Raw genomic sequence first — 19,904 nt, 5'->3', positions numbered from 1 at the left:
ATACACATAAATAAGGTGTACAGAGGAATAAAATTATTTCATTTCCAGACAACTATTTTTGCTTGTAACTTTCGACTGGGTCATTTCGGGACCAGGGTCCCTTATCTCAAATTGATACATGTGACCTTCCTCATCATTCCTGAAAGTTTATAACATCACCTCCGAAACACCCTGTATATTCTTTCCGCCACTTATTTTCAATAGTCTGATTTACTAACAATATTAATCTTACAATTCAACTCAATATTTTGACTTAGAAATGTCATGGTTGTTTTGAAACTGGAAAAAAAAAATGAAGGACATGGTAAAATTTAATCTTTCTCTACCCTCATCTTACATGAGGAGTGTTTATTTTAATTTTTACAATCAAATGTGGTGTTATAACTTGGGTGGGTTCAAAATAGACTGATGACATTCTGCTATTACTGAAGGAAAGTATTAAGAATCGTTAAGAAATGTCGTATGAGAAGTCGTCGTATCTTTGTATTGAATTTAGAATTTTGACAGTTGTGAATCGTTATTTATTATATATTGTACTTCATGTACCAATATTATAATATTGAGGAATATAATGTTCGAGTCGGCCTAGGTAGCGTAGTCGGTATAGCACTGGCCTTCTATGCTCGAGGTTGCGGGTTCGATCCCGGCGCAGGTCAATGGCATTTAAGTATGTTTAAATGCGACAGACTCATGTCAGTAGATTTATTGGCATGTAAAAGAACTCCTGTGGGACAAAATTCCGGCACACCGGCGACGCTTATACATATAACCTCTGCAGATGCGAGCGTCGTTAAATAAACCATAATATTATAATTGTAATGTTCGCTAAGATGTACATGTGTATAATATTGGTTGTAATAATAATAATCTTATTTTATCTCAATGCAGATTAAGAACAATAATGAATTCTCATTTATATTTAGGTTCATAATAATAATAATAATAATAATAATAATAATAATAATAATAATAATAATAGTAATAATAATAATAATAATAATAATAATAATATAATTTATTGCCAGAACAAAGATACATTTCTTTTTTATATAAAACACTCTAGCACCCCCAGTAAGAATAAGTTACATACTCGTCCTCAGGGGGCATTCCTCATAATGTTAAGACATTTTATTAAATAACAGAGTAAAAAGTTAAAAAAAGAAAAGAAAAAGAAACAGATATCACAATAATTGAACTTCAAATTTTCTCTCTAATCAGCTATTTTTAATTGATTTTTTGAAATAAGGAACATTAGCAAATTGTATGTTTGGGAATTTAGCTATTATCATGTTATAAAGACTTGGACCGAAGTTGCTACTATGATTATATGCTACAGTTGTGGTAGATTTGGGTACTTTCAAGCATATGTTGTCTGATCATTTGGTTTTATATTTGTGTGAATATAAATTATATTTCGGTTTTATGTACGAAATTCAATAATACATTGTTATAAATTTGATGGATGTCAAATACTTTAAATTCTGAATACAGCAGCTCTGAAGGATAATCAAGAGGTTTATTAAGGCATATTTTTGTTATTCTTTTCTGTGGCAGAGTTATTAGTACGAGGGAGGTACTATAAGCACTACTATATTATATGTCGTCGTTATTCCTGCAATAATTCCTATGTGCAAAATATAAAATTATTCAGTAGGAAGGAAAACACATTTATTCATTCTATGACCGTAGTATATAGGAGATTGTGAATTCTTACATTTTCGAAAGAAAGAAATATAATTACATATAGGAGATTTTATTACTTGCTCTATCACTATCGATGAATATGTCACATAGGAGTTATTGCAGGAACAACGACGATATGTTACAATGCCTTCATCAGTAACTGTCTGTTATATACACAATATAAGCAGAATTTCTTTAGAAAATTGCATAATTATTGGTTATTTGGTTGTTAATTGGCATGATTTTTTCAGTATTTTAACCATGTACAAACATAACGACTTCAAATACCAATGTTTTGTATCCGATTGTAATTATATATTAAATTACTTACTTACTTACTTACTTACATAAGCCCGCCATCGGTCCCTATCCTGTGCAAGATTAATCCAGTCTCTATCATCATATCCTACCTCCCTCAAATCCATTTTAATATTATCCTCCCATCTACGTCTCGGCCTCCCTAAAGGTATTTTTCCCTCCGGTCTCCCAACTAACACTCTATATACATTTCTGGATTCGCCCATACGTGCTACATGCCCTGCCCATCTCAAAGTCTGGATTTAATGTTCCTAATTATGTCAGGTGAAGAATACAATGCGTGCAGTTCTGCGTTGTGTAACTTTCTCCATTCTCCTGTAACTTCATCCCGCTTAGCCCCAAATATTTTCCTAAGCACCTTATTCTCAAACACCCTTAACCTATGTTCCTCTCTCAGAGTGAGAGTCCAAGTTTCACAACCATACAGAAGAACCGGTAATATAACTGTTTTATAAATTCTAACTTTCAGATTTTTGGGCAGCAGACTGAATGATAAGAGCTTCTCAACCGAATAATAACACGCATTTCCCATATTTATTCTGCGTTTAATTTCCTCCCGAGTGTCATTTATATTTGTTACTGTTGCTCCAAGATATTTGAATTTTTCCACCTCTTCGAAGGATAAATCTCCAATTTTTATATTTCCATTTCGTACAATATTCTGGTCACGAGACATAATCATATACTTTGTCTTTTCGGGATTTACTTCCAAACCGATCGCTTTACTTGCTTCAAGTAAAATTTCCGTGTTTTCCCTAATCGTTTGTGTATTTTCTCCTAACATATTCACGTCATCCGCATAGACAAGAAGCTGATGTAACCCGTTCAATTCTAAACCCTGCCTGTTATCCTGAACTTTCCTAATGGCATATTCTAGAGCGAAGTTAAAAAGTAAAGGTGACAGTGCATCTCCCTGCTTTAGCCCGCAGTGAATTGGAAAAGCATCAGATAGAAACTGACCTATACGGACTCTGCTGTATGTTTCACTGAGGCACATTTTAATTAATCGAACTAGTTTCTTGGGAATACCAAATTCAAAATTATATATTGAATATTAAAAATAAATAAATATGGTGTGATGGAGTTTTTATTGGACAAAGCAGACGTCGCAGAGGGTTCTTCATTTTCCCAGTTTCATTCCATCAATACTCTCCACTGTCGAACACGATAGAAAAGAAAGTACATCTACAGTTCAGTACGCACTACCCCTTCCATTGGGTACTATTGGCCATAGGGGTGAAGAGAAAGTTGTTTCAAGGACGGGAGAACAGAATGCTGTTGGGACTGGTTGCCGTTATCTGGACACAAAGTCAGTCAATCTTATTTTCTGACACAGAAGTCGACAATGCGGCAAAGTATGTGCAGTTTGCAACTCAGAGAGAGAGAGAGAGAGGGGGGGAGGGGAGAGAGAGGGAGGGAGAGGGAGAAAATTCAAGGTTAATCCAAAGCTCGGATAGGACCAGGGATAATAGAGTCGCCTGTGTGTTATATACGCGTATAGGTAATGAACTTGGGTACCTATTAGTCGTTCGTTATACGAGTACACTTTCCCTAGGAAGATGCCAGCAGTGTGTTTGTATAGCTACCAAATTGCCTTCATGCAGAGCGGTGAGTTAGTTCCAGAAACATCCGTCGGCATAGATACATGGCATGAGTTATTTAAAAGTCACGAAAGACTTCTTTGCAAGTTCATATAATAATAATAATAATAATAATAATAATAATAATAATAATAATAATAATAATAATAATAATTGCAACTTATGTACTTTTAATCAACAAAGCATCATTCACGAGGCAACTAAGCCAGGAAATAATAGGGTACTCTATTAGTTTGGTACACATTGAGCATATTGAGCATACTAACTGTTAGTGTGACGAAAATGCCCATTGTATTAGTTTTCGGATACATATCCATAACACTTTTTTTTATTTCCTGAAAAATGTATAATCTGGCACTTACACCATTATCCACAAACACTATTCAATTAGCCTATCATTCAATGATGCAAATACTTCTGTAACATCAGGTAGGTTACAGGAACAAATCCTCGAGATAACAGAGATCGGAACTGCGTTCTAAAATCTCTTTTTTTCCGATTTGTAAAATTTCATAGTGTGTTGATATAGACTTGGGATCTAATGAACTTCCAAATTTAGTAGTGGCCTCTGCCTGCAACACTCGAGACATTTCATCGTAAGTTGCTCTATCCTTCTTTTCACACAGTGCGTAAACAACTGGAAACTAGGATCCTCTGACCTTGCAGTGGATAGAGTACAATTGGGTGGTTATTTTAGTGCTATTTTAAATATACCACCGGAAATCCAATATTTAGCTCTGAGTGGAATTCTCAAATGGACATCTGAAGAAAAAAAATATTTGCAAAAACGAGCAAAATTGTATTACACCTATTTGTTTCAAATATATTATCTTAAAGAATAGCCCCCTGAAATTACTGTATATACACACTTACTCAAGCACCAATAGTGAATCTATAGAAACATGTTTCTGTGAAAGATGTTTCTTTGTAAAAAAAGACTTTAAAATATTTCTTAGACCAATGGATACATACACACTTTTGTTTAAGAACCACATTTTAAAATAGAAATTATCTTTGCAATATTTTTAATGTAGTTTTACTTATAAACTCTTCGTTCTATATTCTAGTAATTCTGTCCGTTAAAAGAATGCAGAATCTTATTCATGTGAGACACTTTCAATGTTTTGTTGTTATTCTGGAATTTGTACAGCCCTGATAGTGTTCGGAACTGTCACGCATCCCTACTAACTCAGCTGACTTTATGCATTCACATTTCATTTCCATAGAGAGCAGTAATATGAACTATCGGTTGAAACTTCACACTTTTCCAGTGCTGGGAACGTGCACATAGATGTCATATGTATTTATATGCGGTCTCACATTCCCCGATGTACTCAATGCAAGTCCGCCCCGTATACTAAACAAGCTCTCCAATTTCTATTCAGATGTCCGTACTGCGCATTTACTTCTGCGGTGGAAAGTCTAAAATGAAGTGAATGTACGAACCTTACCATGAAGTTCTATCAGGATAAATTGCACAATGTCATTGGAACACTTATGGGCCTTGCGGAAAAATTCATGTTCTGGGAATAATAAGTTAATTAAGTCATTGATTAAAGTTCACGTTAACACTTTGTTTGTTAAAAACATAAAATTACTTAGTCATACGTTAAAAAGTGTTAACATTTTTAAAAAAGACAGACGGCCCGTTTCGACGTGATGTCACGTCTTCTTCAGTGTCTCCTGAACTACTGGTGATCTTGAATTCTGCGATGTGCTTTTGTCGATAGTAGGGGTGGGGGCGTGTTGCACTTATGGTGGGGGGCTGGTTGTTTGTGTGTTATGACGTATCATGACGTCGAATAATGTGTGGGTATTGAACTGTAATTGTGTGTTAAGTATATGTTGTGGGTATGTTATTGTATGTTTATATATTTCGTATTGTTCTAGAATGTTTAACTGTGATCTTTTTGGTGTGATGTGTAAAATTTCCATATCTGTTTCTATATTATTGTAGTCATGATTATTGCTGATAATGTGATCTGCATAATTTGATGTGATGTAGGGTTTGGTTATAGCTTTAATATGTTCATTATATCTTGTGTGAAAGGATCTTCCTGTTTGTCCTATGTAAAAATGTGGGCAACTATTGCATTTTAGTTTGTAAACTCCAGTTGAATTATATTTATTTGAATGTTTAATGTGATTATTTAGATATTTCTGTGTTGTGTTATTTGTTTTGTATGCTGTCTTGTATTTTAGTTTTCTGAATGAAGTTGCAATTTTGTGAATATTGGTATTGTGATATGTTAATGTTATGTATTTATTCTCACTTGGTGTTTGTGTTGGTTGTTCTGTTTTTGTTTTGCCTTTTTTATTAGTGTGTCTATTATGTTAGGGTTATATCCATTGTCTTGTGCTATATATTTTATTGTGTTTAATTCTTCAGTGTAGTTGTCATTGTTCATTGGTATATTAATTAATTTGTGTCGTTGTAAGGAAAACTGCATGTTTATGTTGTATGGGATGATTTGATGAATTGTGTATGTGTGTTGTGGTTAATTAAGTAGTCAAATATCGCTGCAATCGAAAAGTATTGGGAATAAATTTGAATAAGGAAAAAAAAAAGTTTCCTTCCCAGGCTGGATTCGAACCACGAAAGTCTTAGTTACCAGTCTATCGTGCTCTGCAGTGAACAAGGCTCTGAAATCAGCTACAAGGGTCGGTCCGGTTTTTTTTTTTTTTTTTTTTTGCCACTACTGTACATACAAAAGAGATATGAAAGCCTCTGCCTATGTAAATGATTAATTAATCGTTTTTCCAAGTGAAGTAACGGAATTAACAGAATATTTACGAACGCCAACTCGAATTGTCACGTGGATACCTGCTCCTACGTACGGTGAAACTTGTCTTTATCAGCTACAAGAGCGACAGTGACAAGATTGTTTTGTTTCCACCTTACGCACATACGAGGGAGTTCATTTAACTTGGCTTTGTTTTGTATGGGTTTGTGAACTCATTTCTCGCCCGTGTTGGAACACTTTATTATAGGCGATCGCGACGAAGCTCGCCACGCTTTCTGGGCTTCAGATGCCGTGTAGAATCTGCATCAGGTTGGTCTAGGTTGCGAGTTCACGACCTTTTTTTTTTATCCCCCCTTCCTTCGGAATCTCGAGCATTGAAATATTAAATGTTCGTGTCTTCAGAAACGCATTACGGACTTCCTGGCTCTCCACTAGAAAGTGTATCACAATTTATGAATCTCAAAAGAATGATGTGCGGTACAATTTATTAAGTTCGCTCCATGTATTTAATTTATTTAGATCCCTTTGCAGTTCAATAAAACTATCCAAACTGTGTATTGCTTTAAGTATTAAGTCATTTGCAAATAAAAGAACAAAATTTCATCAACAGTATAAAGGAAAACGTAATGGACATCGCAAAATAATACGAAAAAAAAAAAATAATAATAATAATAAAATATTCATTCATTCATTCATTTAGTGTTCTGCCCAAGGGCAGGTCTTTCACTCAAACCCAGCTTTCTCCTATCTTTATTATTTTCTGCCTTCCTCTTCGTTTCCTCATATGATCCATATACCCTATATTAATGTTGTCTATCATCTGATATCTTCTTCTGCTCCAGACTCTTCTCACGTTCACCATTTCTTCCAATGCATCCTTCAGTAGGTAGTTTTTTTCTCAGCCAGTGACCCAACCAATTCCATTTCCTCTTCCTAATCAGTTTCAGCATCATTCTTTCTTCACCCACTCTTTTCAACATAGCTTCATTTTTATTCTGTCTGTCCACTTCACACGTTCCATTCTTCTCCATATCCACATTTTAAATGCTTCTATTCCCTTCTCTTCACTTCGTCGTAATGTCCATATTTCTGCCCCATACAATGCCACACTCCATACAAAGCACTTCACTAGTCTCTTCCTTAATTCCTTTTTCCAGAAGTCCGCAGAAAATGCTTTTTTTCTATTAAAAGCTTCCTTGGCCATTGCAATCCCCGTTTTGACTTCATAAATATTCATTGCATGATGTGAATTTTTCGACTAATTTCTTTTAAATTCAGGCACTCATGTTCTTAGTATCTTAGACGCCCGCGAAAATAATTTAGACGCCCTGGGCGTGTGGACGTCTGCTTATTTGCAAGTCTGCTGTAGAGATAAACAGAAAAGGAATTCGGAATCAGCGTGTGAAACTATCATTTCAACATTACTTCATTTGAGGGAATTGCTTGATAAATGTTTTCTTGTTAACTGTTACGTTTTCTAGTCAAGTTCGAAGTATCAGAGGACATTTCTGTGGTGTTCGGGTAAAGGGGTATAAGTCATTTTTTTGTCCACGTGGAATTTTGTTCCCCAGACGAACACACAAGTTAAATTATACAAGTGGGTATGCAAAAATCAAAGAATACTAGCAGTTGTTGTGTTTTATTTGTGTAGAAAATTATTTGTAATAAGGGTTCCAAGTTTAATATTCGTTTATCTCCGAACTCATTTTTATGACTTATCTCCCTTTACCCAAACACCACAGATTTATAGTCGCGACGTTGTTATTCTCGGCGCGACTCCTCCTCTTTGCTTACGTCTTAGGAAGTCAAGGCCCTATAAAGTTCAGGTAGGTAGTATCGTTTGCCATTTTTGTTCTTTCGTTGCCGAGCTACCAGACGAGGGATCTATTTGCCACACCGTTAAACATTATCATGTCGTAGCTCCTATGATAATAAATCAAACGCACTGTAATTCAGCAAATAATTTAGCGGCAAATAACGTCCTCGTGTGCTTTCTGCGAACGCCAACGAAAGAGCCAAAATGGCGGGCGATTATATTAAGTATTTATCCAGCCTTAGGAAATGAATGTCGTTTTCATCAGCGAATCACAAGACGCACACGTTTAAATGTAGCCGACCTGCATCGTGATTGGCTGCCGGAAATCAGAGCGACGGGACTATGTAATATTGTATTTCTGTGCCGTAGTTACGTGCTAGGAACTGCTTTTGGAAATCTAAAGCACTTGAGTTAATTGCCAAGGCAGCGTTTATGTGCCGGGGGATAAATTCACAGAAAGGCGAGTAGCGAGCAAATATTTGTGCCTCGCATTGTAAAAGTGTATTGTGTTTCATACGTTATACTTTTATGACGTCACTTCACGTCAGCTCTGTGACCAGCGGAGTGCTATAGGCTATACAGTCTGGCCATCAACACAATTTTCTACTTTGTCTGGGTTTATGAAACACCGCGTTGAATTCAGTGCCAGGAGTTGCATTATGCACACAACTGAAGTGTTACCAAGATATTTTCCCTTGTTTCAAAAAAGTTCTAAATCGCGGTCATAAATTTTAATGAGATGCTTCCGCAAAGCAGCTGTGACAGCCAAGTGTTATAAAATTGATAACCTTTCCATTATGATTTTCTCTATCTGACATGGCGTGGATTGTAGTCTGTCACTGAACTGGAAATTACTTTTGTGATACAAATTTCAAGAAACATACGAAGCTGAGTTTTATTTTTTACATCGATGAACTCGTATCTCTTTTTGAAGGCATACGGGACAAAGACAGGGTATATAAAATTTATGGTTTTATTCTTGGAGCCCATTATATGCCATGAAAAATAAATTACATCTTGTATTCTTGGGTCGGAGAGTATAACAAAGTAAAAAAATTCTCTTTGCACTAAAGAGAAACGATGTACGTACCTTTTTGTCGCATGTGTAGAGTAGTTTCTTTTGTTTAACTCTGAAGTTTGCTCGTTAGTACTTTAAATACTAGGTTGAAAACGTGTTTCAGCCGGTTTGTATGTAAAAGTGTTTGTGGATCAGATTCTATGACGTTTAAAAAATTGAAGTGAAAGTAAAGATTTGTTGTGTAGACTGTTTCTTGGTTAAAGCTATCAATAAAATATTATGAAAGTCTTGGGTATTTGAAGATCCTTCCTTCGTGTTTCCAGTGAACGATGTATCAAGGGAATTTCTCTACCGCAGTGATAACACACTTCAGCGCCGCATACGACCGTTCCCCGATCATTACAAGCTCTGTTCACCTCCCTCTGCTGTTCTTCACCATCCGCAACTTTTTCTCGTCATAACTTTTTCCTCTCCTTTCCTCATCCTTTATATTACTTTCTCTTTCATGCTTTCTTCCTTCATTCACGAACTTTCCACGATCTTTGTTTCTTTTCTACTTCCATCTTTCTGTTTCTCGCGTGTTCCTTTCTCTCTTATATTCTTTTTCATCTTCCCATTTTATTCCTACTTCTTGTTTACAGTCTCATTTTCTAGTGTTCTTTTTTCTTGACTTTACTTCAGAATGAAATGAAGATGATAATGCCAGCGAAATGACTAGTCCTACAGGGTCCAGCGCCGAAAGTTACCCAGTATTTGCTCTTAATGGGTTGAGGGAAAACCCCGATGGAACCTCAACCAGATAACTTGTCCCAAACAGGACTTGAACCCAGGCCCGCTCGTTTAACTGTCAAACATGCTAACCGTTGCTCCATAGAGTTGCACCATAACCTCTTAAAATATCAAAACAAATGAGGATGGATCAACTAACATAATAAATATAAGTTGCGCATTCCATTTGATCGAAGCTGTAGTTTCAGGAAATGCTACAATGCACATAGCCTCTCTTTTTTTTAGTGGGTTATTTTACGACGCTGTATGAACATCTCAGGTTATTTAGCGTCTGAATGGAATAAAGGTGATAATGCCGGTAAAATTAGTCCGGGGTCCAGTACCCATAGTTACCCAGCATTTGCTCATATTGAATTGAGGGAAAACCCCGGAAAAAGCCTCAACCAGGTAATTTGCTCCGACCGGGATTCGAACCCGGGCCACCTGGTTTCACGATCAGGCGCGCTAACCGTTACTCCACAGGTGTGAACTAGAGTAGCCTCTTAAGGTGTTAAAACAAATTATGGATCGCTGATATAACAATAGGCCTAAAGTTTGCACATTCCATTTGATCAATGTTAGAACCATAACAAAGAGTTCTTTAAGCGGTTAGATACAGTTTACAGCAGTAAATTTTTTGTAAATATTCAACATTGTTTCCCCCCATTACTATATCCTGTACAATAATGAAAATTGGTAGACCCTATGTGCAAAACACTGTCCTGCTATATGAAAAAAATATTTTTACGATTTAAAAAAATTATTTTCAAAATTCATAATGGTGGTAGTTCACTGTGCAGTGATGAAGCGTTTCCTTCATAACTCATAAACTTGTTAACTTTTTCATGTTCTCACTCTTTTATTTTATTGCTGAAACTCATGTTTACAATATCATGCTCTTTCAACTACATTATTTAATAAACAATATTTCTTTTTTATTTTGTGTTAGAAGAAAATACTGATATTTGACCATTTTTTAAATGAATTTATTTTTTATCAGACAATCTATCAAAGGTAGAGAAGTGATCTTGCATCATATTGTAGATATAACATGCATAAATACATACAAAAAATTTCATCACAGAATGTTCGATAGTTTTTTAGTTATGTGGGAAACGCTTCATCACTGTTCAGTGACTGAATTTAAAAAAAAATTGTAAATAATTTTTTTTAAATCGTAAGAATATTTTCTTCATATAGCAGAAGGACAGTGTTTTACACATACTAATTCTCATTATTGTGCAAGATACAGTAATGGAGAAAAAAAAAAGTTGAATATTTTCAAAATTTTACTGCTGTAAGCTGTACCTAACCCCTTAACTAATGAATGAATTGTGGCTGCCAATGACGCAACTTCCATAACCCTTCCCATTACTCCAAGAAAATAAATTGTACATTTTAAAATAAAACAATAAAAAAACATAATATATAATTATATAAAATTGTATAGGATGTCAGTACCACTTGCCATCGTGTTGTGTGCAGTACGCGAGCTGAACTTTTTCACGACGGGCAACTTACTCATGGCGAGCTGATGTAGACTTGACTGAAGACATGAACTGAACCTGTTTGGAAGCCATAGCCTTCCCCCAATCCCGGTTTAGCTGTCGATCAGATCATGATAAATAAATGTTCCATGAGATTTACATTGAAATATTAGGCCTTGTTACTTATCTTTTCTTGTATTGACCCTAGAAAATATTGTCTAGTCTTTATTTCAGAAGACAACTTTAGAATTATAGCATTGTATTAAATGTTATAATCTATATGCCGTTACTTTGATGATACCTGGCAAGAGCTAATCGAAACACGTCTATGATATATCTAATTGTAAATGTTTTTTCTTGTTACAGGTATGATTACAGAATGTTTTAATTTCTTTAAAAATATTTTTTATTTTCTTTTTCTTTATCTTAATTTAACCTCTCCCTTTTAGGTTCATTTATACGACCCACACCACAGGAGCCTTATTGGGCCGCAACCTGTCGGGAGAGGAATTAGTCTATTGGATAACATACATACCTTTTTGACCAAACAAGGACATGGAGAGCAGTGACGGTTCCTCGGGGGAGGGAAGGGAGGAATGTCCTCCTCACATTTTTCTTCTTTTGAAAGTAAATACCAAATAAAATATGTGCCTTGAAATTCAAGGAAAATTCGATAACTTTTAAGTTCACAGCTATAAGAAAACCTCGGTTGATCGAGTTTTAAACGATGCGCGCTCATGTGCTGCTAGAAAACTGTGAGAAAGAAGCGACATTGTTTGTGTGGAGGAAAGTCAATCCATTCCTCCTTTACTGCAGTTAGCACACATAGACAACAGCGCACTAGCGGCCAGAGAAAGAAGCAGAGTTTTAAATTGAGTAAATGAACGGAGAGGGAGGAGATTCTCCTCTGAATCAGCGCATGGGAGGGAAATAGAAACCGACTAGTCTTGCAGCAAGCTCGCTACCGCTGCCATCTAACGATGGTTCATTCAACCAGACTATAACACATCTAGGAGGAGGCACAATAAAAACATTTTTAACGCAACGCTATGAAAGACACCACATAAACTTTTTTTTTAAGTTATAAATAAAAAATGTTATTCATTGCACTTTATATAGGCTACTTATTCATGGTTTGAAACTTTCAAGGATATCTGAAAGTTAAAGTCGTGTTTATCTAAAACAAAGAGGAAGTAGTTCTACGTTAGTGTCGCAGATCATTTTGACCCCTGAAATTCACTTCCATTCATTGTGTATTAGACAGGGTAACAGCCAAGTTGTCAGTTTTGTACAAATATATTTGAAGTTGAAAGTAGGAGCTCCAAACTACAATATTTTAACATAAAAAATTAGCCACCGACAACTTTGAACAATAACAGTAGTATGACTTTACAAGAACTGATATTCTTCAAAAGCATGTAATAATGAACTTGTAAAATGTACATGTGGCAACACAGACCACATGGGTGGGTGCAGTGTTCTCGCTTTCCTCAGATTATTTCCCATTCCTATTTCCGCGGTTCCGATTACGTGTTAGTAGCTATAGTCTCTTCCAACACGTGTGATGCTGTAGTGTGCTCGAGAAATGCTGCAAGGTGAATTTCCTTGTAATTGTTAATTTGTGCAATTATTCAACAATGAATGGAAGTGAAAACATGATATATATTTTTGAAAATTTAGGAAACTCAATTTACAAGAACAGATTATTGCTATACAGAAGGGGAGGCCAACCCCAACACTACCTGGTCTTACATGTATGCATGTAGGCTAATTTGTAGCATGTTTCATTCAAGAAGGTGTCATTTCGTCCTGTTACCTTCTTTCCTCCTCTTAAGAAATACGCAGGAGCCGCCACTGATGGAGAGTCTCCCCGAATGAAGAATCGGCTCAATGCCAAGGCCACCTCCGATACAACACAAACATTTAAGACATTACACACCATTCACTCAACATAAGAATTAAGGTAAGGATCGCCGTGCATGGCCGGACTTTCAAGAGGTACAATTCCGGCATTTGTCTGGAAATAGCTGAGGAAACCATGATAAACTTCAGGATTTCCGGCCCCTGAGATCGAACTCTGGACCTCCCGAATGCAAGGCGGCCCTCTACCACTCCGCTAGTCAGCTCAGTTAAAATATTTTTATTATTTCAAAATTCAAAATGGTGTTGTATATTAAGTATAAATTATTTTCATAATTGTCAATATCAGCGATGTGAGATAAAATCTGGAATATTTTAATACGGGTATTATGTACATGCTGTTGGCGACACTGACTTATCTCCACCATCTATTTGCAGTAGTAATAACTAATGAATCCACACTTACACGCTCAAATTATCAATCACTATCGATTAGTAGGAGTTACTCATCTTTGAACGCCAGTGTTTGAATGTAGACACCTACTGTTTTGTGTCTGCGACAGTAGACTAACTAGGGTAGCTACTATACAACTAACTAAGCCTAATAGCTATACCAATGTAAACCCAGCTTAATGGATAGTTACTTCGCTACACGATAAAGTGATGTAAATGCAGATCATATTTCTTTTTCACAAACAAATAACCAAATTAGACCCTGGGTGTGGCCGCTAGCTTTCAGGGGGCTTTAGGCTGCTATTACACTATCAAAGTTCTTTGACAAAGATCTTTTACAAAATATATGACAGTGTAATGGGTTTTCTCTTTATAAAAGTTTATTTGATAAAAGATGTTTTATAATATTTAAGTGCATCTTGTCATCTTTGATAAAAGATTTCTATACCTTCAAACAAATATGGCGGAACTGAAATATAACTTGACTGTTGCTACCACAAAAATTCTGATCTCGGAGTATGAAAGAAATGAAATGTTGTAAATAAATAATTTGTATAATGGGCTATTATACAATAATAATAATAATAATAATAATAATAATAATAATAATAATAATAATAATAATAATAATTTGTATAACCTTTCAAGCCCTCGCATTGTAGTTCTTTCAGTAAGTTCTGATAGATAGGTATCTCTTTTATCACGTTTTGCAATCCATGGTCCACAGGCGTTTCTTTTTCAGTAACATACATATTATAATAAATTGAACTAATTATAGCTAAACAAGCATAATATTGTTCTTCATTCATGGTGTTATAAACTTAACGTGTAAATATTGGCATCAACAAATCATAAACTTAATGCCTAAATATTAGTTTCAACAAATCATAAATTTAACGCTTAAATATTAGTATCTACAAATCCTTGGAACATGTGCTAACTGTTATGGAGTAAATGTTAGGAGAGCTTTTGCTCTTAATTTTATGTTATCTTTGATCAAATATTTTATAAAAGATTTTATGTAGTGTACTATATCTCATCAAGCGAGTAATAACGAGCCACGCCTTTTATAGGAGGCCTTTACACTTCACGGGACATAATGACTAAATGCATTCATTCATTCAATATACCTCAAATCCTATCTTTTATCAAAGTTATTTGATAAAATATTTTATCATATTCTTTGTCAAAGACCTTTGATAGTGTAATAGCAGCTTTAGCAAACATTGCTCCTGACGCTGTGACTGAGAGCTTGATCGTTCGTCGAGGCAGGATGTTCTTTCAACTCAACTTCTTCAGATTTTGGCAAATCGTGCGTGGCTATCTGTAATAGATTTTTTGAAAAAAAGAAAATCTGACCTCATTCTCGTGATCGGTTTTCACGAACTAGTAAATAAGAATTGCTGACTCATCTTCTGGGATACTACGTACATTCCTTTAATCTGGCGTTCCCTCTGTGTATTTCAGTAAAACCATTGAACCAGATTTGGAAGTGTAGTGAGCGTGTGTTCCTGTTAGACGGATCATTGACTTATATTCCAGCTTGTGACTCACAGTCAGTGTTAAAGCTTATCTTTATTGTAGAAGTTCGTCGGTAGTTTTATATACCGGGTGTCGCCGAAATAAGAACAGATTTTTTTTTTTGGCAGAAGTGAGGGTATATTAATACGAGTACTTTGATATACTGAACATTGGGTTTCAGATGTAGGCTATACTTGCAGTAGTAAACAATAAAAATGCAAATGTAAATCGTTGAAAGCAAGTTGTTATTTATTATGTTTTTAGTGGGTTATTTTACGACGCTGTATCAACGTCTCAGGTTATTTAGCGTCTGAACGAAATTAAGGTGATAATGCTTGTGAAATGAGTCCAGGGTCCAGCACCGATAGTTACCCAGCATTTGCTCATATTGGGTTGAGGGAAAATCCCGGAAAAAACCTCAACCAGGTAACTTACCCCGACCGAGATTGGAACTCGGACCAATTGGTTTCGTGGTCAGGCGCGCTAACCGTTACTCCGCAGGTGAAGACATTTATTATGTTAATTGTTACAAAATTAGTTAGTATTTCGTGAATCAAACAGATATTTAAATGCTAATATCGTGACTATGAGGCTTTTTAGTCGAAATCATTAGATTTCGCGACATTTTGCTGTTAAATGTCATCCATTTTCCGAATTACCTTCATGAGATTGTGTTCTTTGCTAATACAATTATTGAAGAGTTTGATCCCGAAACGCGTTAAGTCCATTTTTATGAAATGAGTAGGCTATTTTTTCTTATCCACTGGTCTACGTAATGAGCGAGTTTTCAAGTGACATGCACAATAACACAAACTTTCAGACAAGGATTGGCGTTGTTTTGGAAGAAAACAAGTTTAAAATGTAATGATTAATGATAGACCTCTCAGACATAATCATTAAAACCACCAATGTAGCTTAGTCGGCTAAGGCGCTTGTCTACCGATCCGGAGTTGCGGTCGGACGTGGGTTCGGTTCCCACTTGGGCTGATTACCTGGTTGGAATTTTTCCGAGGTTTTTCCCAACCGTAAGGCAAATGTCAGATAATCTATAGCGAATCCTCGGCCTTATCTCGCCAAATATCATCTCGCTATCGTCAGTCCCATCAACGCTAAATAACCTCGTAGTTGATACAGCGTCGTTAAATAACGAATTAAAAAATAATTATTAAAGACCAGCGTTTGGTCACCGAGTGAAGAAAACAAGTTATCTATTCTATGGGGTGTAGATGATAGCTCACGCATAGGACACTTTCGGTATAGTCGGCGCAAAAGGACAACCGATGATAACATGGTTCGGTGTCAGATTATTATTAATCTGATTGAAATTATTTTCATCTGACCTGTATAGAAAATTCAAACATACAATCAAATCATAAACATAAAATCCATCCCACCTCATCTGACTCCATTACAATATTAGTAAAGGTTTCCATTTTTTTTTTTTTTTGCGCGGTGGAGGGACTTGCTAATACGATATAATTTATGTATGAACCAGTAACGTCTTGTGAAATTAAAAATACTCGTAGTTTCCTGAAGTACAAACATAGTTTATCCCAAAGGAGGAAAATATTTTCGTTTGAAATTTTTTTAAATGTAGCCTAGGTATATATTCATTCATTATAAACTTAATGGATTTAAATAAAATTGCTGAATATCACAGTGTAATTTTTTATGTTTGAACAGAGCTTATAATTTTTTATTGTTGTGGAAGTCTTGCAAAGTTCTGTTCTATAACATTTGTAATTAACTATATAGACCTATTTATTTTTAAAAATAATAAACAATCATGTATTTTTTTTATAACACAGACACTCATTATTTCCAAAAACAGTATTTTTGCAGATGAATACACTAATTTATTTTCGTGAGCCGACTGTACAAGTTTATGCATGTCCAGTATTAATAGCTGGAGCCTTGCCGCAAGGTTCGTTGTACAAAACAGTCAAAAGCGTACAGTAGGTATGTGTTCACTAAACTTGTAGTTCAATGTGACCAAACACTGGGCTCTAATAATCATACATATTATGTAATATAAATCACAAAAATTTCCAAATGGACTGAGCGAGTTTTGGTATCACATTCTTCAATTAAGTTTTCTAACTTTTCGCGTATTTTGTTAATATCAAAGTATCACACCCTTACTTATGAGGCATTGTATTTATTACGCTAATGTAATGTTTTCCTCATGTAATAAGACAATTTAGAAAAGTGAAAGCTGTAAACGACAGTACATAGACGATATATCGCCACAATATTAGGTTAACAGATGCTTCTGTTCACATGTGTAATACAAAATGTAGTATTTACGCATAGAATAGAATACGAAACCCTACACGTAATGTAGGGTAAAGGTTGGTAATATTGTGATACTTATAATATTATGATAGTACTTTTTGAGAATTTTTTACAATTTTACTGAGCGAGAGAAGAACCGGTTTTGTGCAGAAACTTGTCCACGAACATTCCCTTAATGCATTGACGCAAAAAACCGATCTTCCTCTCGCTCAGTAAAATTGTAAAAAAAATGCTCAAAAAGAACTATCATAATATTATTAGTATCACAATATTACCAACCTTTACCCTATTTTAATTTATAAAATAAACTAATTAATGGACCTTTCGAGCTGTAATGCGAGAATTCGCTAATGTTTTTTGTTTCAAAAAATTCACAAAATACTTCAAATGCTGAATTTCATGTTACGTAGGCGTATTATATTATTACGAATTTCCAGGCAATTTTCAACGGACACTGCTAGTTTAAAAATAAAATAATGCTAATGTTTACTTCGAAAAGCTGCCGTTTTTATGTTTATTTTTCACGATACAAGTAAAGGCTGGTTCACAATAAACCGGAAACGAGAATCGGAACGAAAACGAAAACGGTAAAATTGTTAAAATGTGTACATTTAAATGTGAGCATTCACAATTAACGAAAAGCTTGCCGGAGCCCGGGATCGGGAACGGAGAGTTGGCCAAGTTTCAACTTTGGCGTTCACGTTTCCGATCACAGCCCACTAGATTCATTCTATTGCCATCTAAAAGCTATTTTGTCGTCGTATATTTTGTAGCAAGAAGACCGTGACATAACCTATGCATTATTTTGTTCTGTGCTGTGCATCATGGAGCAAGTTTTATTTGATGAGATTCTAATATTGAGTGTTGAGGAAAATCCTCACGTTTACGATAAGCGGCGCGCCTCGTATAAAGATGAGAAAATGAAGGTGAATACGTGTTTTCAATAGCTGCATCTTTGAACACCGATCGGAAGCGAATCATATTTTATTACTGTATTGGTTGTATTACACACTACATATTCATGCTTCAATTCAATAACTACTGTTGTGTTCATTTTTGTTCTATTACAAATGTTTCTTCTCTAATTATTTTACGTTATGGTAGACTTAAAATAGGTTGTGATGATAAAGATTCATGGGCATATTTATAGTACCGTACCTAATGAAATGTTTCAGTTGAAATTTCGAAGTTGGTTAACCTTGTTTATGTTGGCTGCCTTGTACTCATGAGAGAACGTCATTGGTCAATTATACGCAAATAACATCAGAATGCGTAATATTGACTTTACATATCGATATGCGTAGTCGTCTACGTTCTTGGTTTATTGTGAATCAAAAATTTTCATATTCACGTTCTCTGCATCTCGTTTTCATTCTGGTTCTCGTTCGCGGTTTATTGTGAACCAGCCTTTAATCTGGCAACAACTCGAAACTCGCCCACCGCTTATAATACTGTATTTTCTTTCCAAAGCCATTTCTTCGTAAAATTGTAATTGCGTAATTTATTTTCCACGACACGGAATCCTTACACTTGGTAGAACGTCGTTATATAAACAAAGCATTAAGGAAGCAAGATGGCGCAGATAAAAGGAACTCTGAACCCACTGCACGCACCGTTAAACAGGTTTTTCCGGCTACTTTGTTCGAGCAGAGTCCGAACTAAGGAAGACTCTTGTGTTCACTGTCTGAAAACGGTGTAAACACTTGGACGGACTCGACGCAGAGAGTTCTGGAACCGCTGCGCTGCGTTGTCTCGGGAATGACTCGCCGTTTTGTCTCGTAATATCATCAGTAGCTTTTAAAGTAAATTTACTGCCAAGTTTAAACACAATATGCACACTGTGTTCAGTGTTACAATGCCATACATAAACATGCAGTTGTCAGCGTGAACTCAAGGGATTCTTTCGGTTACGTGCTCTTTGACGCATACTAATGAAATATTGATGACGTTGTGGGTGCAGTAGTTTACCGTTGCCTTCTCACCTGTGAAAAGGAATAGTATTTATTTATTTATTTACTTATTTATTTATTTAGTTATTTATTTATTTAATCTGGTGAAGTTAAGGCCATCAGGCTTTCTCTACCACACCACCAGAATACAAAATAAAAAGAATGAAATGTTTTATTTTCAACCAGCCTTAATCAATACAATAGTGATAATACACTTAGGCCTATACTTATATTACACTAAATATTCTTCAGCAATATTCTTCAGTTAGTCGGCCTGGGTAGCGCAGCCGGTATAGCGCTGGCCTTCTGTGCTCGAGGTTGCGGGTTCGATCTCGGTCCAGGTCGATGGCATTTAAGTGTGCTTAAATGCGACAGGCTCATTCAGTAGATT

Source organism: Periplaneta americana, chromosome 13 (assembly GCF_040183065.1).
Source record: "Periplaneta americana isolate PAMFEO1 chromosome 13, P.americana_PAMFEO1_priV1, whole genome shotgun sequence".
Taxonomy (NCBI): Eukaryota; Metazoa; Arthropoda; class Insecta; order Blattodea; family Blattidae; genus Periplaneta; species Periplaneta americana.
The sequence above is the reverse complement of the archived record's forward strand: the minus strand, read 5'-3'. Positions refer to the sequence as shown.